At 42.4% G+C, this 23,038-nt stretch overlaps 1 non-coding gene across 1 annotated transcript; it reads left to right on the plus strand.

The window, feature by feature from the left end:
• Nucleotides 1–579: 579 nt before the first annotated feature.
• On the plus strand, nucleotides 580–717 carry LOC119936020. Its single transcript, XR_005453615.1, has one exon. It is a non-coding gene; the product is annotated as a small nucleolar RNA SNORA7 (small nucleolar RNA).
• Nucleotides 718–23,038: the final 22,321 nt, after the last annotated feature.

The following is a 23,038-nucleotide window of genomic DNA, read 5'->3' on the forward strand; positions in this document are numbered from 1 at the left end:
AGGCACATGAGATAGAGCTGTTTGAGTCCTTTAAGGACATAACAATGGTATGGAGAGGAATAGGCAGCCATTTGACATTTTTGAGGCTGGGAGAATAATAATAATGATGGTATTTGTTAAGTACTTTACTATGTGCCGGGCTGGGGTGGATAAAAGCAAATGGAGTTAGACACAGTCCCTGTCTCATGTGGGGCTCACAGTCTCAGCCCTCATTTTACAGATGAAGAAACTGAGGCACAGAGAAGTGAAGTGACTTGCCCAAGGTCACACAGCAGGCAAGTGGGCAGAGCTGGGATTAGAACCTATGGCCTTCTGATTCCCAGGCCTGTGCTTGATCCACTTCTCCATGCTGCTTCTCTACATGTGCATAACACAGTTAGGGGATCGGAGGAAACTGAAAAGGTGAGGGCTAGATTTTGGATACTTCTTGCCTATTGGTTTTGATTTTTGTCAATGGAGTAGTGGGCAAGGTGATTAGGGTGAATGAAAGGTTCTGGAGCGCACGGGGGATTAAAGGTCTGGAATAGTTGGTGGGAACAATGGGATTTGGATCGATAACAGAGGAGTAGTGTTGTTGACCCCCTCTCAGGGTCACACCTGGAAAGTTTCCAGTCCTCTACCAGTCTTGGCTACAGGAGGGAGAGTCAAGCAGAGGCATACCCATTCCATTCCTAGCTTGGCCAGTGGCTAGGGAGTGGAAGGCAATCTGCTACAAATTAAAACTCTCCTGTGCTGGGCAGCAGTGGCCTGGGAGAGAGTTGAGGTCGGAGACACAAGTTTACTGCGCGGAAGGAGGCAAAGATAAATCACTTCATATTTTTACCAAGAAAACTCTATGGATACAGTACCAGATAGATCACAGATGGAGATTGGGGTGTTCGGGGAGAGATGTGTCCATGGCGTCGCTATGGGTCAGAGACGACTCGACAGCATAAGACAAGTTGTTGTTGAGCTGAAGAGAGGGTGGAATATAGCCAGTAAGTATGAATTTTAAGTCAGGTGTCTGGATTTTGGCCACCAGCATTCCCGAGACATGGAAGGGTACTATAGAGGTTGAGACAGAGAAGTGAAGAAGTTGTGTTTGGTAGAGGAGCCACTGTGGAGTGTGTGGCTGTGTGCATTCATTCAATCGTATTTATTGAGCGCTTAAGAGATTGGAGATTGGGTAGGGAGTCCAAGTATGCTACAATGGCCTGAGACAAGCGAAGGGGGTCTAGATAATCTAAGGATTTCTGTGATGCGTAGTCCTAGTTAAGTTGTTACTAGGACTACAAGTTCCAGCAACTCTTGTCTTGCTTGTCTTACGTTGTCGAGTCGTCTCCGACCCACTGCGACTCCATGGACACATTTCTCCCAGAACGCCCCACCTCCAATCTGCATTCATTCTGGTAGTGTAACCATCAAGTTTTCTCAGTAAAATATTCAGAAGAGGTTTATCATTACCTTCTTCCACACAGTAAACTTTAGTCTCTGCCCTTGGCTCTCTCCCATGCGGCTGCTGCCCAGCACAGGTGAGTTTTGACTTGTAGTAGATTGTCTTCCACTCTCTAGACACTGCCCAAGCCAGGAATGGAATGGATATGTCTCTGCTTGACTCTCTTTCCCGTAGTTGTACTGGAAACTCTCTAGGTATGATCCTGAGAGGGGATCCAGATACCCTAAAGGGAATTAATAATAAAGGGCCACAGAATTGGGATTCCTAGAACCCACTATCATCCACGTGTGTTTTCCACTCTTGGTTTGACTGTCCTATAATGGCTGTGCTATAACATTTTAATAAGTTTTTGCATCATTCATATTGTTTAGGAATGCAGACCCAATTCTGTACTCTAGTTGCTCTTATCTATTTTGACCAAACGCAGAAACTACGTTTTTCATAATTCAAAGGACTTACCAATTAAAATTGAAACTATCCAGAGATGCGTACTCATTTGAAAATTCATTTTAGAACTTCAAAATGAGGCCCAAGAAAGTTATAACGTGGACTAATTCTTGCCCCTGGAAAAAATATCGAGCCATAGTTTAGAAAAAGGAGGCAGTAGAAGAATTCATGGTGCCTTATGGATTTTTAAAATAAGAATGTGTTGTGCTGGTAAAGAAGCTCTTCAAAATCCCATTTAAAAAGGAAATAACCTCTTATTTTTACAAAATACTATTCCAGGCTGTAAATGCCATTACCAGTACTGTGGAAGTAGAGATCATCATGTTAAAAAAAAAAAAAAGAAGTTCAGTCAGGCAAAATAATTGAGCACATTAGACACTCATTGGAGGAAGAGGAAAAGGGCAGGAGAAAGAAATCTAAACTGAAGGTAAAAGAATTCGATAAGATTTTTTGCTTCAAATCCATAAATTCACATTCAATTTATAGGTAATTTAAAAGATATATCTTTGAACATCAGGTGAGTATTAAAAATGACTTTGTTCATTTTTGAAGAAGTGGTTGGCCCGGTTTTAGCACTTTGTGGAGACTTCGACTCTCAAGAAACTTTGAGTCTACCGTATTATTAGAAGACATTTTCTTAAGAGATGATCAAGAGAGCACCAGAGGAGACAAAACCAAGTCTTGGAACACCTCCTGTCTCTTTTCATCTAGGAAAATCCAATTTTCTACATCTATCCTGCTGACCACCAACTTCTTTCTTCCTGAAATGGGATGTGGAATGCGTTTGCTCCTGTGTTGCTGGAAATATCAGATGTGAAAGCTGCACCAATTTGACTTTAAAAATACTTATGCAGAGGCATCTGGTCATTCAGTTTCTCCTTCTAAAATCAATCAATTACATTTACTAAGCCTGTACAAAGCACCGTGAGAGGCATTTGAGACAGCACGAATAGCGTTGGTCGCTCTCAAGTAGTTCCCTCAAATAGATTGCCTAATGGAAAAAGAATATTTATTATTACGGTACTTGTTAAGCACTTACTATATGCCAAGCACTGTTAAAAGCGCTGGGGGAGATACAAGTTAAGTGGGTTGGACACAGTCCCTGCTATTCATTCATTCATTCATTCAATCGTATTTATTGAGCGCTTACTGTGTGCAGAGCATTGTACTAAGCACTTGGGAAGTACAAGTTGGCAACATATAGAGACGGGCCCTACCCAGCAATGGGCTCACAGTCTAGCAGGGGGAGACAGAAAATAAAACAAAACATGTGGACAGGTGTCAAGTCATCAGAATAAATAGAATTAAAGCTAAATACACATCATTAACAAAATAAATAGAATAGTAAATATGTATAAGTAAAATAATTAGAGTAATAAATCTGTACAAACATATATACAAGTGCTGTGGGGAGGGGATGGAGGTAGGGCGGGGGGGATGGGGAGGAGGAGAGGAAAATGGGGGCTCAGTCTGGGAAGGTCTCCTGGAGGAGGTGAGCTCTTAGTAGGGCTTTGAAGGGAGGAAGAGAGCAAGGTTGGTGGCTGTTTGGAGGGAGGGCATTCCGGGCAAGGGGGAGGACGTGGGCTGGGGGTTGATGGTGGGACAGGTGAGAACGAGGTACAGTGAGGAGGTTAGTGGCAGAGGAGCGGAGGGTGCAGGCTGGGCTGGAGAAGGACAGAAGGTAGGTGAGGGAGGAGGGGGTGAGGTGATGGACAGCCTTGAAGCTGAGAGTGAGGAGTTTTTGCTTGATGCATGGGTTGACTGGTAGCCACTGGAGATTTTTGAGGAGCCCAGAACATGCCCAGAACATGCCCAGAGTGTTTCTGCACAAAGATGATCCAGGCAGCAGCGTGAAGTATAGATTGAAGTGGGGAGAGACAGGAGGACGGGAGATCAGAGAGGAGGCTGATGCAGTAATCCAGTCGGGATAAGATGAGAGATTGAACCCTGTCCCACATGGGCTCACATTCTTAATCTCCTCTTCACAGATGAGGTAACTGCATGGCCCAGAGAAGTGAAGTGACTTGCCTAAGGTCACACAGCAGACACATGGAGGATCTGGGATTAGAACCTATGTCCTTCTGTCTCCCAGCCCCATGATCTATCCACTGAGCCATGCTGCTTCTCTACCTATACAATCTTACCTGTGTAATCTGTGAGGATGAATGAGTTAAATGTTTCCCAAAGGAAACACTACCAAATAAAACTCCTTTACCTTCTGTCTCAACCTCTACAGTACCCTTCCGTGCCTCAGACTGCTGGTGGCTACTTCAAAGTCTTACTTACTGGCAATAATTCTGCCCCCTCTTCAGCTCAACAACACTACTTCTCCATTATCAATTCCCTTTCCCATCGTTCCCCACAAATTATTCCAGACTTTTAAGTCCAGGAGACTTCATCTTTAAGGGTTGTTATTAAATATGTATTTGTAGAATTCTTGATTCCTGATAATGCAATCCATTCAAAGGACTGGATTTACCCTAAATTGGCACAAACAACTGTGAGAAGAGAGAAGGCAGAGTGACGACAATATGACATGAAAAGGATTTTAAAAGCAAAAAAAAAAATACTTGTGATAAACCAAAATAAACCAAGTGAGAGCAGATCCTCTTTCTTCACCTACTTCCTTCAGTCCCTGAGAACAAAGACTTTGCTGAAATAAAAAGTTGTTTTCATGAGCTTGTTTCAAACCACTCAACAGTGGTCCTAGGAAAAATCTCCTGAATTCTTCAGACAGTGCAGTATCAGTGAAATGTAGCTCTGAAGAACTGAAGTTCTTGGCTCGAGGATGTTGGTTCTTCTAAGTAGGAGACAGTGTTAGGAAAGATATGCTGTGTCTAAGTAAGCAACAACAAACCCACACAGAATAAAAAGGGTAGAACGTGAAATTCAGTTCCAGTTTCTTCACAAAATTATGGCACTTCATTTTTTAATTATTGGATTGAGTGCTCATTATGTGTTAAGCACTGGGGGAAACAGGATAATCACATCAGAAGTAGTCTGTGTCCCACAGGGGTCACAGTCTGCTTTACAGGTGGGGAAACTGAGCCCCAGAGAGCTAAGTGATTTGGCCAAGGTCACACAGCAGGACAGAGTCAGAGCTGGGACTAGAATTTGGCATCATGACCTACTTGAAAGAGCGTGGGCCTGGGAGTAAGAGGACATGGGTTCTAATCCTTTCTCCGTTACTTGTCTGTTGTATGACCTTGGACAAGTCACTTAACTTCTCTGTCCCTCAGTTACCGCATCTGTAAAATGGGGATTAAATCCTCCTACTTCCAATTTAATAATAATAATAATAATAATAATAATAATGATAGCATTTATTAAGCGCTTACTATGTGCAAAGCACTGTTCTAAGTGCTGGGGAGGTTACAAGGCAATCAGGTTGTCCCACGGGGGCTCACAGTCTTAATCCCCATTTTACAGATGAGGGAACTGAGGCCCAGAGAAGTGAAGTGACTTGCCCAAAGTCACCCAGCTGACGAGTGGCAGAGCAGGGATTCGAACCCATGACCTCTGACTCCAAAGCCCGGGCTCTTTCCACTGAGCTACGCTGCTTCTCTACCCAACCGCTCTGGGCAATTTAGACCTGAACCCCTATGTGGGACAGGGACTGTTTCCAACGGTAGTGTTGTATCTACCCCAGTGCATAGTAAGTGCCATAAAATGAACAAACAAATAAAAATCTGGTTCTTCGGACTCTCAGACCTAAACTCTTTCTTCCAAAATATGTTAGTTCAGATTTTCAGGCTGAAGAAGTATGATCTTGGGCAAGTCAGTTCCCTTCTCTGTGCCTCAGTTCCCTCATCCGTAAAATGGGGATTAAGTCTGTGATCCCCATGTGGGACTTAGACTATGTCCAACCTGAGTATCTTTTATCTATTCCAGTTGTAGTATTGTAACTAGCATAGTGAGCACTTAACGAGTACCACAACCGAAAAAAAAAAATGCCTTCCTTTGGCGAAGGTTAAGGGAGGAAGAATGATCTTGAATTTTGGGTTAGTGGGGTTTTATTGTATTTGGTGGCTCTACCAGGGTTAGTTTGGCAAAGTCATTTGCTAAGTAGTCCTTTAAAAGCATTTTGGGAAAATGCAACCACTTTGTGTTTCATCCCAGATTTCATAGTTACTGGCTGAATTTCTTGGAAACATCTCCAGTTGTAGCTGTAAACCCACTAGGTGTCACACCTGCTAAAGGAGACACCTCTCTATTTTACAAAAAGAATCGCAGTATCCATTAGCCTCTGGTTCCTTTCCTAATTCCAACCTCTGGCACCTCTGTCTGTTAGCGTTACGATGGACACGCTGCTGAATTAAACTCAGTAGCCCCTGTTCGTCATCTGTTGCATTATCACTAGCCTGACAGGCTTCTTCTCCATTATTTCTGGCCTTCCACTGATGTGTCTTTCTCTTTTATGTTACCTCTTATGCACTAACTATGTGCCAGCCACTGTGCTAAACCCTGGTGCAGATACAAAATAATTGGTTGGACTGCCCCTGTCATTCATTCAATTCATTCAGTCATACTTGCTGAGCACTTACTTTTTGCAGAGCACCGTACTAAGCGCTTGAGAAAGTACAAGCAGGGTGGCTCAGTGGAAAGAGCGCGGGCTTGGGATGCGGAGGTCATGGGTTCGAATCCCACCTCCCCCACATGTCTGCTGTGTGACCTTGGGCAAGTCACTTCACTTCTCTGTGCCTCAGTTCCCTCATCTGTAAAATGGGGATTAAGACTGTGAGCCCCACATGGGACAACCTCATCTCCCTGTGTTCCCCCCAACGCTTAGAACAGTGCTTTGCACATAGTAAGCGCTTAACAAATACCAGCATTATTATTATTATTATTATTAATACAGTAATAAAGAGGGAGAATCTCTGCCCACAGTGAGCTCACAGTCTGGGGGTTGGGGAGAGGGGGCTCTCAATCTTAATCCCCGTTTTACAGATAATGCAACTGAGGCATAGAGAAATTAAGGGACTTGTCCAAGGTCATACAAAAGACAGGTGGAGAAGCCAGGATTAGAACCCAGGTCTTCTAATTGCCAGGCCCATGCTCTTTCCACTAGGCCATGCCGCTTCTCTCCATGAGGCAATTCTACCCTCTGGGATGAAACTTTTAAGCAATGTCAGTCACGTCAGAGCTTAGCAGGATCATTTCCAGAATTAATGTGGAGCTGAAGTTTCCATTATAAACTCTGTTTTCCAAGGTTTATAGCTCTGTTATGTTCATTTGCATGGGGAAGAAACTTGGCATAAGAGTTGTCAGCTCAAATGCAAATTTCTTTCTAAAAATGGCTTAAATCAGTGTCTGCCACATAGCAATCAGTTGAAGTATGATTTAGCTATAGAACATGGTTTATTTCACTTGCTTAAGCAAAAAAGCCTTACAAATTCATTTTAAATATTCAAACCTTGTAAGCAGTTGACCTACCTTGTGTACCTTTTGGCATTTTGAAATTGTGATCTAAAATGTGGGAATTATTTTACTCTGAAAAGCAACGGCATTGCAACAGCTCCTCGTTTTAAAAATATATTTAAAAAATGAATATCGAATGTGAGGCAATGCCCAGTTATCTGTCTTTTGCTGTTTGAAAGGCTCTCTAGAGTTACCAAGTTGTTATTATTATTTGCTATTTGCTAATAGTGTCTAGCACTTTTCTAAGCCTTGGGGTAGTTACAAGTCAATTAGGCCTGACAAATTTCTGATTCCCAGGCGTGCTCACCCATCCTCTATGCCATGCTGCTTCTCCTAAGCAAGACTAGATATGTACTGATCTAGGTCCACTCATGGCAATTCTCTGGTGGTTTGTGCTTGAAGAGAGTTCCAGGCCACCTGATAATAATAATAATAATAATAATAATAATGATAATAATGGTATTTGTTAAGCGCTTACTATGTGCAAAGCACTGTTCTAAGCACTGGGGAGGTTACAAGGTGATCGATTTGTCCCACGTGGGGCTCACAGTCTTCATCCCCATTTTACAGATGAGATAACTTGGGCACAGAGAAGTTGTGACTTGCCCAAAGTCACACAGCTGACAATTGGTGGAGCCAGGATTTGAACCCATGACCTCTGACTCCAAAGCCCGGGCTCTTTCCGCCGAGCCACGCTGCTTCTCTGTGATGAATTAATAATGAGTCTGAATCTCCAGCCTCTCCAGCTGTTCTCCCAACTTTGAGCTACTTCCCGTTACTTCTTCTGGCTGCCCTGTCTCCTTGCTTTGGACAAGAACCGGAGCATGCTGTGTCATAGACAAAGCTCAGAAATGCCACCAGTTGGGACTGATAATAATAATAATAATAATAATAATAATAATAATAGCATTTGTTAAGTGCTTACTATGTGCCACACACTGTTCTAAGTGTTGGGAATGGCAAATCCAACTGGGATAAGCAGCCCTTGATCTGGTTGATTCTATTAGATGCTAAATTCCTTGAAAGCAGGGTTAGAGTCTACCAGCTCTATTTTAATAATAATAAGAATAATTGTGGTACTTGTTAAACACTGACAAAGTGCTGTTCTAAGCACTGGGGTAGATACATGTTAGGTTGGACATAGTCCCTGTCCCGCATAGAGCTCACACTCTTAATCTCCAGTGTACAGATGAGGTAACTGAGACCCGGAGAACTGACTTGCCCAAGGTCATACAGCAGACATGTGGAGGTGCCTGGTTTAGAACCCATGACCTTCCGACTCCCGGGCCTGTGGTCTATCCAGTAAGCCATGTTGCTTCTCACAAGAGCTTTGTCCAACGCTTGGCGCACAGTAAGTGCTCAATGAATGCCATCGATTGATCGTCACAGTTTCCCTCTGCTATTGTGTTGTAATCACCATCCATCTTTGGATAAGATGGATCCATCTTTCCATATTCCCCCTTCTAGACTGTGAGCCCACTGTTGGGTACGGACCGTCTCTATATGTTGCCAACTTGTACTTCCCAAGCGCTTAGTACAGTGCTCTGCGCACAGTAAGCACTCAATAAATACGATTGATTGATTGATCTTTGAGAAAGGAAAGATCTTTCTTGCCAACCCCATTGTGCCATTGGGGTTGGTGATCGGAGAGCAAGGATTCCTAAAACCTGAACTTTGGGGCAGGGAATATGTCTGTTATTTTGTTATACTGTGCTTTCCAAAGCATTTGGCACAGTGCTCTGCACACAGTAAGTGCCCAGTAAATATGATGGACAGACTGGCTGACTACACTAGGTGTGCAAAATGCCATCTACATTCAGGAATCCAGTGATACCTGGAACCAGATATTCGTTATCTGTTTTTTCAGTCACTAGTATTTATTGAATGCTCACTCTGCAGAGCTCTGAACTAATCAATCAGTCGATCATATGTAATGAGTGCTTACTGTGTGCAGAACACTGTGCTGAGCACTTGGGGAAGTAGACTGCAACAGACTTGGTAGACATTCTCTGTCCACGGGGAGCTTACAGTCTAGAGGAGACAGACATTACTATAAATACATAAATTACAGAGATGTACATAACGGCTGCGGAGCTGAAGAAGGGGTGAATAAAGGGTACAAATCCAAGTGCAAGGGCGATGCAGAAAGGAGTGGAAGAGGAAATGAGGGCTTAGTCAGAGATCTAGACTGTGAGCCCGTTGTTGGGTAGGGACCATTTCTATATGTTGCCGACTTGTACTTCCCAAGTGCTTATTACAGTGCTCTGCATAGAGTAAGCGCTCAATAAACATGATTGAATGAATGAATGAATGGAGAAGATGTGCCTTCACTAAGATTTTGAAAGTCGGGAGAGTAATCATATGTAGAGAAGCAGTGTGGCTTAGTGGAAAGAGCACGGGCTTGTGAGTCAGAGGTCATGGGTTCTAATCCTGCCTCCACCACGTATCAGCTGTGTGACTTTGGGCAAGTCACTTAACGTCTCTGTGCCTCAGTTCCCTCATCTGTCAAATGGGAATTAAGACTGTAAGCCCCACGTGGGACAATCTGATCTCCTTGTATCCCCCCAGTGCTTAGAATGGTGCGTTGCATATAGTAAGCACTTAACAAATACCATTATTATTATTATTATTATTATCATCTGTTGGCTATGATGAAGGGGGAGGGAGTTCTAAGCCAGAGGCAGGATGTGGGTGAGGGATTGGTGGTGAGATAGATGAGATTGAGGTACAGTGGGTAGACTGGCATTAGAGGAGTGAAATGTGTATGCTAGGTCATAGCAGAAAATCAGAAAGAAGGTAGGAGGAGGCAAGATGATTAAATACTTTAAAGCCAATGGTAAGGAGTTTCTGTTTGGTACAAAATTGGAGGGACAACCACTGAAAGTTCTTGAGGAGTTGGGGAATCACAGACTTAACAGTTTTGCATTTGTATTTGTATAACATAACCGTTATGTTGCCAACTTGTACTTCCCAAGTGCTTAGTACAGTGCTCTGCACACAGTAAGCGCTCAATAAATATGATTGAATGAATGAATGAATGTAGAAAAATGATACAGACAGCAGAGTGAAATATGGACTGAAGTATGGACTAACCACTTGGAGAATACAATAACATTAGTATACATAATCCCTTCTTTCAAGAAACTAACAATCTAGTGGGAGATTCAGATCTAAAATGAGTTACAGGTAGGAGGACTACAGTATAAAGATCTCTCCATAAATGTAATGAAATGGTTTTGACTTGATTATGAATGATGCCTCATGCCTTTATCCTAGTCTCCCACTTTTCTATTTGGTTTCTAACCTCCTATTCCCCAAACCAGTTTTTTTTTAGTGCAGACTATGACTGAATCTGCCATCTTCACTAATAAAACATGCCTTACTGTGAGTATGACACATTTTGTAGCGTGTGACTTTGCTGGCTTGTTCAATTGAGAAGAAACCTTAAACGAGAACCTTCTTCATACCTGCATGAAACATTATCCAAAACCCTTTTTTTTTATGGAATCTGTTAAGCCCTTATACTGTGTCAGGCACTGCACTAAGTTCTAGGGTAGATAAACAATTATCAAGTTGGACACAGTCCCCTGTCTCACATAGGGCTCACAATTTTAAACCCCATTCTACAGATGAGGTGACTGAGGAACAGAGAAGTGAAGTGAGTTGCCCAAGTTTTCATAGCAGGCAAGTGGCCGAGCCAGGATTAGAACCCAGGTTCTGTGATTGCCAGGCCTGTGCTCTTTCCCCTAGGCTCTTTCCCCTGCTTCCCTTATCGGTAAATTTATGCGATCAACCAGCCTAGATAATTTAGCCAACTAACGGATTTTTTAAACTCAGTAATCTGGTGGGATGCCACATTCCCAAATTTCATGTAATGATCTACAGGTGAATTTGCCTCTGCTTCTTTTTGCTATTTGAGGCCTGAAATATGATATACAAGACTATGGAAAGGCTAGAGTTAATTCTTTCTCTTGCTCATTTACGTACTAAGAAAGTAGGGATGGGTGAGAATAGAAATATGCCATTCTCCAAGAGCTCTTGATTTGTCTGAAATTTTCATTGCAAACGTCACAGTAATTATGGGATAGATGAAGTTCTCAGAACAGAGGACAAAGCTAGCTAATGAAGACAAGTAATTGAAGAGATGGCTGTTTTGCCAAGCCCCTTCAATTTTGACTCCATTTCATAGCTGCACGAAGCCAGAGTGAGCTGCCTCTTTGCAAGTCCTCTTAGATTTACTAAGGTGCCTACTATCGAATGAAAGAAACCAATGCATTGCCATCGAAATTACCCTCAGATGAACCGGAAACGTGAAGACTGTAAACTCGTTGCGGTCAGGGAATATATCCGTTGTATTATACTCTCCTAAGTGCTTAGTGCAGTGCTCTGCACACAGTAAGTCCTCTATAGATATGACTGACTGGCCAAATAACAAAAGTTTACTTTGTACTACTTTAGATGCTTTCCTTGTGCCCCTTTTCTTCGTTTCAGTGACTTCTAGACTGTGAGCCCGTTGTTGCGTAGGGACCATCTCTGTATGTTGCCGACGTGTACTCCTCAAGCGCTTAGTACAGTGCTCTGCACACAGAAGCGCTCAATAAATATGATTGAACGAATGAATTTGTAATGCCGAATAGGGATCACCTGTCTGTTCTGTAAGAAGCTTTGTCCAATCAGTTACTGGTATTTATCGAACAATTACTGTGTACACCACAATGTATTCAGTACTTGGGAGTGTACAATAGGGTTCTAGCAATCTTGTTACACTTCTGCCTGATTCCGTAATAATAATAAGGATATTTGTTAAGAGCTTATTAAGTTCTAGGCCCTGAACTAAGCTCTGGGGTGGGTATAAGCAAATTGGGTTAGACACAGGCCCTGTCCCTCATCATCATCATCATTATCAATCATATTTATTGAGCGCTTACTATGTGCAGAGCACTGTACTAAGTGCTTGGGAAGTACAAATTGGCAACATATAGAGATAGTCCCTACCCAACAGTGGGCTCACAGTCTAAAAGGGGGAGACAGAGAACAAAACCAAACATACTAACAAAATAAAATAAATAGGATAGATATGTACAAGTAAATTAAATAAATAAATAAATAGAGTAATAAATATGTACAAACATATATACATATATACAGGTGCTGTGGGGAAGGGAAGGAGGTAAGATGGGGGGGATGGAGAGGGGGAGAAGGGGGAGAGGAAGGAAGGGGCTCAGTCTGGGAAGGCCTCCTGGAGGAGGTGAGCTCTCAGCAGGGCCTTGAAGGGAGGAAGAGAGCTAGCTTGGCAGATGGGCAGAGGGAGGGCATTCCAGGCCCGGGGGATGACGTGGGCCAGGGGTCGACGGCGGGACAGGCGAGAACGAGGCATGGTGAGGAGGTTAGCGGCGGAGGAGCGGAGGGTGCGGGCTGGGCTGGAGAAGGAGAGAAGGGAGGTGAGGTAGGAGGGGGCAAGGTGATGGACAGCCTTGAAGCCCAGGGTGAGGAGTTTCTGCCTGATGCGCAGATTGATTGGTAGCCACTGGAGATTTTTGAGGAGGGGAGTCATATGCCCAGAGCGTTTCTGGACAAAGATAATCCAGGCAGCAGCATGAAGTATGGATTGAAGTGGAGAGAGACACGAGGATGGGAGATCAGAGTCTTAATCCTCATCTTCCAGTTGAGGGAACTGAGGCACAGAGAAGTCAAGTTACTTGTCCGAGGTTAAACAGCAGACAAGTGGAGGAGCTGCGATTAGAACCCAGGTCCTACTGATTTCCCGGCCCGTGCCCTATCCACTAGGCCATGCTGTTTCTGTATGTCTGGGGACATTCTCTCTTTCTGTACTTCATGGAGCTAAGGATGGAGCTTCAGAAGTCAACGTGGCCTTGTGGAAATAGCGAGAGTTTGGGAGACAAGGGATTTCGATTCTGGTCCCAAGTCTTCCACTGGCCTGATGGATGATGTTGGATGAGTCCCTTAACTTCTCTGTTCCTAGGTTTCCTTATATATTAAAGTAGAGATAATAATTCCGCTCCTCACCTCACGGAGATGTGATGAAGACAAAATGCCATACCTAATTTAAAAGTGTCTTGGAAAAATGAAAGTGCTACAGAAATTAAAGGCGGTATTATTAATGAGGTGAGGAGAAGACTTTGATCAGGATCCTCTTTTCTCTAGGACTAAGTTACCTCTTTATTTCCTTAATGCAGCATGCTCCCCCAATATCAATCTATCAGTGGTATTTACTGAACGCTTACTATGTACAGTGCACTGTACTAAGCACTTGGGAGAGTACGATACAAAAGAATTAGCAGACAAGATCCCTGACCATAGAGTTTACAGTATAAAAGGGGATTATATATATTCATCAATCAATGAATCAAATGAAAAATTTACAGATGGAATAAAACCATTCAGGGTAAGGGAGTGATTCCGTGGGAAGGACTGGCAAAGAGGACACTGAGTAAAATAAATATTTTAGGGTAAATTTTGGCCTTTTCTCATGTGTGGACAATGTACACCCTGCAAGCTTGCAAACTTTCACCCATGAACGCTTATTCAATCTTCAGTATTTAAGAAGTAACATGCCAACAGTGAAAGGTGCTAGACGGAAAATCTATTCTTATTTTCATGGTATTATCTATTCTCTATTCAGTGATAAACTCAGTTTTCTCCCTCCATTCATTCATTCAGTTCATTCAGTTGTATTTATTGAGTGCTTACTGTGTGCAGAGCACTGTCCGTGTAAATCTATTCTCCTTATTGGCACACCTTGAAATGTTACAGCGCCTTGTCAAAAGCAACTGGATTCGATGAAAACATGCCAAACTAGTAGAAGCCAGAAATTATCTAACAAAGTTACTTCATGAAGATGATTATTTGGTGGCAATTTATTTCTCTTTTGAGAAGATGAAACGGGTGAGCTCTTAGGTAAATTGTATGCAAAGATAAGTGGGAAATTTCAGTGAGGGCCTCAGGATGGAAGAGTGTCACACATGAAAAGCTATAGAAAACTGGCAATAATGTGAAGAAATAAGGAATATTGCAAAAACTGCATTCTTTTTATATGCAATTTTGAGTTGTGTTCATAATTGAATGCGATAACATATTGCTTAAGAATACTATAGCCTTTGGAGATGTGAAAGGGAGAGGCCTCCTATTATTATTTTTTTATTTTTATTTGTATGGTATTTAAGTGCTGACTATGTTCCAGGCACTGTACAAAGTGCTGAGCACTGAAGTTTGGGAAATTGCTATGAGAGATATCAATGCTGGGTACTCAACAGTGTTTACAGAAAAGCTTAAGGACTGAAATTGCAGGTACTGTGTCACTCTTATCCCTCTGTTCGTTGCAAGAGGACCTACAGTGTGTAGGATTAGGGAAGAAGTGAGTTATTACCGTATGAAATCTTTCCAGCATGACAGCAAATTTATATCCATGAGACGTGCAGATTTTATTGTAGGATGCAACTTTATTTCCTCTGTGTGTGTGTGTATGAATGTATATGCACAGAAGAGTGTGTGGGTGTTTCGGGGGTGGGGGTTCATGCTTTGCGTGGGGGCAGAAAATGGATTTCATTTTGCAAAGCTCTGTCAGAACGCCTAGGGAAGGGAGTTTCCAATTCGAAGGGAAATTGATATTCTTGTTCTATTTAAAATTCATGTGTTCTGGAGCAGGCTCATACAAGGAAATTGTCGACTATGTACTGGATCAGCAGAATGATGCTAATTTGTCTGGTCCCAGGATCAGCTCTTGAATTTGGTTAGCAAACTTGAACAAGACTCTGGAACTTATTCCTTGACTCTAGGAAACTTACCAAGACTGATAGGTCTCCAGATCTATCTCCTAATGGAAGAGAAGTAGTGTGGCTCAGTGGCAAGAGTCCGGGCTTCGGATTCAGAGGTTGTGGGTTCTAATCCCGGCTCCATCACTTATCAGCTGTGTGACTTTGGGTGAGTCACTTAACTTCTCTGTGCCTCAGTTACCTCATCTGTAAAATGGGGATGAAGACTGTGAGCCCCACATGGGACAACCTGGCTACCCTGTATCTCCCCCAGCACTTAGAACAGTGCTTGGCACATAGTAAGCACTTAACAAATACCATTATCATTGTTATTATTATTATCTATCACAACATCCACAAGCCCAAATCTGCTTAGGGGACAGCACACTATCCATTCCCTGAGACAACCAACAATAAACACGGAAACCAGAAACTATCTGCTTCAAAAGGAGGTCTGTTTTGGAAGCCTTTTTTGTTTGAACTGCATCATCAAAATGTTTACAAATAATGCACTTTCAGACACATAGGAAGATCCAGAACATCCTGAATGAAATTTGGAGAAGTAGTTTTGCCTAGTGGAAAGAACACAGGGCTGGGTGTCAGACTAGCTGTGCTGTAATTCCTGCTTTGCCACTTGTCTGTTGTGTGACCTTGGGCAATTCACTTCACTTCCAAGTGCCTCAGTTACCTCACCTGTAAAATGGGTATTAGGACTGTGAACACCAAGTGGGACATGGATTGTGTCCAACCTGATTAGCTCGTATCTATCTGTGTGCTTAGTACCTGGCACTAGTAAGTGCTTAACAAATACCATTTTAAAAAACAAAACTACCATGTTAACCATTCAGGTTAGGGACCACAGACCACGTTAGTAAATTGGTGTGGAAGCATAGAATTGATATCTTCTGAAACCACACACACATACATAACCTAAAAAATGGGTGAGAGTTTCTCCACTCCTTACAGTTCCTTGGACTTGGAAGTATAAGAAATGCCGTGTGGTTTAGATGGACCAGATCAAATGAAAGAAATCAAATGGCAATAATACAGTTCTGCAGCCCCCCAAAATAACTAGGTCATTGGTAAGAGCTTTGGAGAAACACAACTCTAACCACCACCCATATAAACCAAATTAGAGGCAGGATTATGAAGAAACAATCAAAGCAAAAAAGAGCAACATGTCTCAGAGGAGACGCTGGCCAAAGACTCTGCCCCAGAAGAACCATAACAAAACTTCAAAGCCATGCTGGGTACTTCCTGAGGACCTAACAGATACAGTTGAATCATGCACACTCCCAAGCTCTCTAATTCCAGTATTGAAATAAGACTCCAGATCAGTTCATGAATAACCCAGTTCCCTGAGAGAACTAGAACCAAAACATAATAATAATAATAATAATAATTGGCATTTGTTAAGCGCTTACTATGTGCAAAGCACTGTTCTAAGTGCTAGGGAGGATACAGGGTGATCAGGTTGTCCCACGTGGGGCTCACAGTCTTAATCCCCATTTTAGATGAGGTAACTGAGGCCCAGAGAAGTTAAGTGACTTGCCCAAGATCACACAGCAGACATGTGGTGGAACCGGTATTCGAACCCATGACCTCTGACTCCAAAGCCCATGCTCTTTCCACTGAGCCACGCTGCTCATGTCCCTCGGGACCCCAAATCTGGAGATGACTGGATCAGATTGGATCAGAGCTGATGAGTGGGTTCTCCCAAAAGGAAACTGGGCTGATCTGTCCTGCTTTGAAACAAAACTCTTCTAAGCACCAGGGTAGATATGATACAAGATAAATTCAGGGTAATCGGATCCCACGTGGGGCTCGCAGTCTTAATCCCCATTTTACAGATGAGCGAACTGAGACCCAGAGAGGTTAAGTGACTTGTCCAAAGTCACACAATCAAACGATCGTATTTATTGAGCGCTTACTGTGTGCAGAGCACTGTACTAAGCGCTTGGGAAGTACAAGTTGGCAACACAACGGACAAGTGGCAGAGCCGGGAGTAGAAGCTAGGTCCTTTGGACTCCTAGGCACATTGTTTCTCACCTGGGACAGCCCCCGCCCCCACCCCCCCCAGTACAGGGGCTGTGTCCAACCCAGTTAATTTGTATCTACTCCAGCTCTTACAACATTGCTTGTCACACAGTAAGTGCTTAACAAATACCATAATAATTCTGAGTCAAATGGAAAGCTAACAACCATTTGCCCCACTGAGGCAGCTGAGGCCACAGGTCTGATGAGATATTTCATTATCTATCTTCAAGCAAGCTCAGTAGCTAGATTATTCAAAAATACAAGCTGCTTCTGCAGTTCCCTTAAATGCTCTCCTGTTCTGCTCTAAAGAAACCAATGCTTTCACTCAAGTCAACCAATCTCTTCCTTTCTGAAGGAACACATTTATACTTTCCTCTAGGGGAACACTGTGAAGATGATGGAGGGATTTTTAGTGGAGTTCTTTGAAATCTTTGGAAGCACAGGGTTAAATGAAATCATCGACTTGCTTGAGGGTGAAAGAGAGTGGTTAGCAAGTCCTGGGGAGCCCTCACAATGGGGAAATGGATTCTCCCCGGGAGATAATTTTCTCCAACTTCTGGGTTCCTAAACTTGCAATGTTTCTGGACTTAAATTCACTGACTTTTGGCAGAACATGACTCCTGTTCTCTGAGGAAAATATCTTAAAGTAAAAAGGGTCTTTTTAAAATGGTCTAAAAAAATTTCTTGGCCATGAATTAGCTTTTAAGAAACTATGAATCAGAAGCAGACAGCTTACCCCTCAAACGTTGTGGGTTTTAGGATATAGAGGACAAAGAGATTGGAAAGATTAATTTTGAACTTTAACAAAGACAACGCTTCTGGTCAATTATTTGAGTTGCTGAAGAAATGCAAATGTATTTTGGGTTGCTAATATTGGGCATGGAGTAATCACATCTTGGCCTCAGTGCAATTCTAGCTGCCCTGAGGCTATGAGGAAAATGGGAGAACTTACTGAAACAGATATTCAGTCCATCAGTGGTATTTACTAAGCTTTAACTGTGTGTGGAGCACTGCATGAAGTGCATGGGAAGAGTACAATACAACAGAATCGGTAATTGGCAATCAACCTTCCTTTTGTCTGCCACGGATACTTCCGGAGTTATGAGAAGTTGAGGGTGGATAAGTTAACACCGGTTAGGTCTCTAGTGCCCTTTGCAATTTTACCTAACTTATTGCTACAATTTCTTTTTGGTTTCACAGAAGAAATTTCCTCAGAACATCCCTGGAATGAAAGGCAACAACCATGAAGGGAAATAGAAAGACATCTTGTCTATCCATCAGGTCTAACAGGGAGTCAAAAGAAAAGCTGAACCTAATGAGAGAGAGAGCAAGAGAAAAGATAACTACAGAAAATAATGGGAGTGGTGCTAAACACCAGATGCTTTTAAAGGTGTTTTACCTCAGGCCATACAAAAAAGATCACCTATGTTCTGAACAAGAGAGCAGTGCTTAATTCAGTGCTTGGCACATAGTGAGCACTTAACAAAAAACACGATTATTGTTAATATTATTAGCATCTCTGGTCATTTAAACTTCCTTCATATTCCTTGCCACCCTTTGCTACACATTCAGTCCAGAACTCCTAAGAGGGGGAATCCCAAATGAAACCCACCCTACACAACTCTCACTCTACCTCTGACTTAACATTCCCTGAAAAATGTGTCACCATTGCTTTCTAAACCAAATAATAATGCATGAGGCGACAAAAGCCTCACTGTTGTAGACATCCAAAAATCAGGATGAACACAGTCAATTTGCTTTTTCTCAAGAGTAATTTTTCTCTTTTTCAATAAAGGGAAACATAAAGGGGAGACGTATTTGGAGCCTTTCCTCTGTCTTTCTGTTCTGTCCTTTCACTTGGAAATTCTGCAGTGTAAGAACAAACAAAAGTCTCGATGCTTAAACTGAGTTTGGAAAGTGACCTTTTGGATCTCAAATATTTGTTTGCTACAATTTCTCTACTAGATGCTATATGCCCACTACAGTCTAAGAACTTCTGACTTGTCTTCAATGACAAGAGGTGCCAAAAGGGAAAAATAAATATGTTTTAAAAACCTATGCAACGTTGAACCCCTTGCTGCATTTTCTCAGACCCAATGCCTATTTCCATGGAAACCAGAGAGAACAACAAAAAACAGCTATTGAAATAGACAAGGTGAGTAGTAGGCTATTTTATTCCCTCCATATCCATGGACAAACACTATTTATCTGTTTATTTAACTATCAATTATGATAGACCGAGCCCATATCATGGATTGAATGGGGTTGAAAAGATCCAAATCCGTTCTTTTGAAGAGTGTCCGGTCTCAAGTGGCCTGAATTGTAAAATTGGATAATTGCTGCAGCTTTGGGAATTGGTCAAACATTGGCGTTCCTAGAGTTTAAGTAGCAAGGTTTGTATCCAGGCTGATCCAAGTGAATGGACATGATAAACATGGAAATTTTGAGTGGAAAATTCAGTCAGTGAGACAATAGTATTTACTGAGTGAGAGCTTACTTTGTGCAAAGCACTGTACTAAGTGCTTGGGACACTACAAGGTAGCAATGAATAGACATATTCTCTGCCCTCTAGACTGTAAGCTCGTTTAGGCAGGGAATATGTCCCTGGATTAGCCCTTTATTTTAGATCTCCACCATTCAGAGTTTTGTGATAAAATAGGTGTAGCACGAGGGTGGATTAACAGCATGCTGACACAGGGTTTCTCTTTAGAGGTTCTTCCTGAATTTGAGATTTTGTTTTTTCTCTGCTTAAGCCTATGACTTGTCCTTCAGCCTCACAGTCAGCCGCATAGACGCAGACCCAAATTCATTTGCTCGGGATCTTGTGAATCAAATGATGTGGGGAGCTGGAGCTTGATGAGGAGGGTTTTATTACAGCCTTAATAAAGTGGGAAGGGCCAGGGATATTGGCTGAGTCTTCACATTTTTTGAATGAGTTTTAACAATAATTTGCTAAGGGGAAGTTAGGTGTCATCCAGCACTGGGTTTCTTTCAGTTTAAATGAGCAATAGGTCTCCGGAACATGCTGTAGTCTTCACAAAAGTTTTGCAAAGCCCTGCAGCCTCCTCGTTTAGAATTACAGTAATTGAATTGGGAGGAAAATCAACCAAGAAGCTGACCTAAGTCTTTTTTTGGGTTCTCTTATTTATTTCACTGGGCACGAAAGACCGGGCTCAGACATTTTAGTGGGTGATGTGCCGCAGCTGAGGGGTTCTTGATTGTGCTTTGATTAAACTTTGTGTGTATAACCTTCTAGGGCTGCCTTGCTGGTATATCACTTACCTGGAGTTCTGCCACTTTGTCCATGGCCTCCTGCCCATTACTAGCCAAATTGAGATGCCAGAGCAAGTGGTTGGCAGCCAATCAGCGTGGCAAGCAGATTGGCAAACAAGCTTAATTACGTGACACCCTTTTAGACTGTGAGCCCACTGTTGGGTAGGGACCATCTCTATATGTTGCCAACTTGTACTTCCCAAGCGCTTAGTACAGTGCTCTGCACACAGTAAGCGCTCAATAAATACGATTGATGATGATGATGACACCCCCACAGGTAATTTCTTTCTCCTCCTAGTGACGAGTGGCTCAGCCCTACTGAGATCACCTACGCAAATACCTGGTTTTCCACTGCAGTCCTGCTTTCTCATACAGAATACTTAGATTGTAGTGGAAAAGATTCAAGTTAAAATGATTGTGGCATCTGTAGAATGCTTTACTATATCATAAAAAATCATGGCAGTTTGTGACAAGCTTTTTCCCAAAGTGCTGGGGTAGATTATGAGAAGCAGCATGGCTGAGTGGAAAGCGCACGGGAGTCAGAGGACATAATAATAATAATAATAATAATAATAATAATAATAATAATAGCATTTATTAAGTGCTTACTATGTGTAAAGCACTGTTCTAAGTGCTGGAGAGGTTACAAGGTGATCAGGTTGTCCCACGGGGAGCTCACAGTCTTCATCCCAATTTTACAGATGAGGTACTAAGGCACAGAGAAGTTAAATGACTTGCCCAAAGTCACACAGTTGACAATTAGCGGAGCCAGCGTTTGAACCCATGATCTCTGACTCTAAAGCCCAGGCTCTTTCCACTGAGCCATGCCACTTCTCTACTGCACAAAACACTCGCTCTATCATTCATTCACTCTTTGTGACCGCATTAAGCCTCTTCAATCATTTATGATAAGAGACTCCATCCTCATTAGTGGAAGTATTAATTCATTGATTGAACTCCCACAGGTGGGGCTTGGGTTAATGCACTGAATTAAGTGCTTGGGAAGTAGCAAACAAGCAAGCGTCATGTTCCCCATCCACAAGGAGCTTATTCTCTAATGGAGGAGACAGACATAAAATTATTTACAGAATAATTAAAAGAACTATTGGAATATACAATTGATTTAATGCACATATGTCATTTGTTACCCTCCTCAAGTATTAGTTATTATATTGGTAAGATTAAAGACTAAAGTAATCTTGTGCTATTTTTGTTTGCTTCCAAACTCTGCATAGTTCAGGCTCATTCTTCGCCCATAAAAAAGAGTGCCTAATGTTTATAATTGTGTGCGCAGTATTAAAGGACACATTTTAGAAGCTCAGGGATACTGATGTGGAATTTCCACATAATTTGCCCCCTAATCAAGTGTCGAAAATGAATCACCAAAGATGAGCAGAAAAGTTCGTGCACGAAGTTCAAGTTACTGATACAAATGATATTCATAATCCCTACAGTAAAGATTTGCGTGCATTATTTAACAATTACAATGGTATTTATTGTATGTAGAGCACTTTAGAAAGCACTTAGGAGAGTACAATAGAATAAGACATGATCCCTGCCTTCAAAGAGTTTACAATCAAGTGAGAAAGACAGACATTAAAATAAATTTCACAGAGGGGAAGTATCCTGGTACAAAGATATGCATGTAAGTGCTGCTTTAAGGTAAATTCCTAGGTGCTTAGGGGATATGGACTCAAGTGTGATGGTAATGCAGTAGGAAAGAGAAGCAGCAAGGCTCAGTGGAAAGAGCCCGGGCTTTGGAGTCAGAGGTCATGGGTTCAAATCCTGACTCATTGCTTGTCAGCTGTGTGACTCTGGGCAAGTCACTTAACTTAATTAATTAATTAATAAATGCCATCATTATTGACTTCTCTGTGCCTCAGTTACCTCATCTGGAAAATGGGGATAAAAAAAAAACCTGTGAGCCCTTCGTGGAACAACCTGAACAACTCGTATCCTGCCCAGCACTTAGAACAGTGTTTTGCACATAGTAAGCACTCAATAAATGCCATTATTATTATTATTATTATTAAAGGAAAATAAGATGGAGAAGTGAGAATAAAGTCAGGGAAGGCTTCCTAGAGGAGCCTATCAGATGTGGTCTGTTTTAAGGGAGGGAAGATGGAATTTCAGGCAGGAGGGAGGAAGGGAGCAGGGGGTCGACAGCAAAAAAGACAAGATTAAAATGAAAAGTAGTGTTTGTGGAAAGAACATGGGCCTCGGAGTCAGCGTACTTGGGATCTAATTGTGGCTCTGCCTCATGTCGACTGTGTAGACTTGGGCAAGTCACTTCACTTCCCTTTGCCTCACCTTCCTCATCTGTAAAATAATGATAATAATGATGGCATTTGTTAAGCACTTACTTTGTGCCAAGCACTGTTCTAAGCCCTGGGGGAGATACAAGGTAATCAGGTGGTCCCACGTGGGGTTCATGGTCTTAATCCCCATTTTACAGATGAGGTAACCGAGGCACAGAGAAGTGACGTGACTTGCCCAAAGTCACACAGCTGAGAAGTGGAGGAGGTGGGATTAGAACCCATGACCTCTGACTCCCAAGCTCATGCTCTTTCCACTGAGCCACGCGTAAAATGGGGATTCACTACCTGTTCACTTTCCCTTTTAGACTGTGAGCTCCATGTGGGGCAGTGACTTTGTT

This window comes from Tachyglossus aculeatus, chromosome 12, assembly GCF_015852505.1.
Source record: "Tachyglossus aculeatus isolate mTacAcu1 chromosome 12, mTacAcu1.pri, whole genome shotgun sequence".
Taxonomy (NCBI): Eukaryota; Metazoa; Chordata; class Mammalia; order Monotremata; family Tachyglossidae; genus Tachyglossus; species Tachyglossus aculeatus.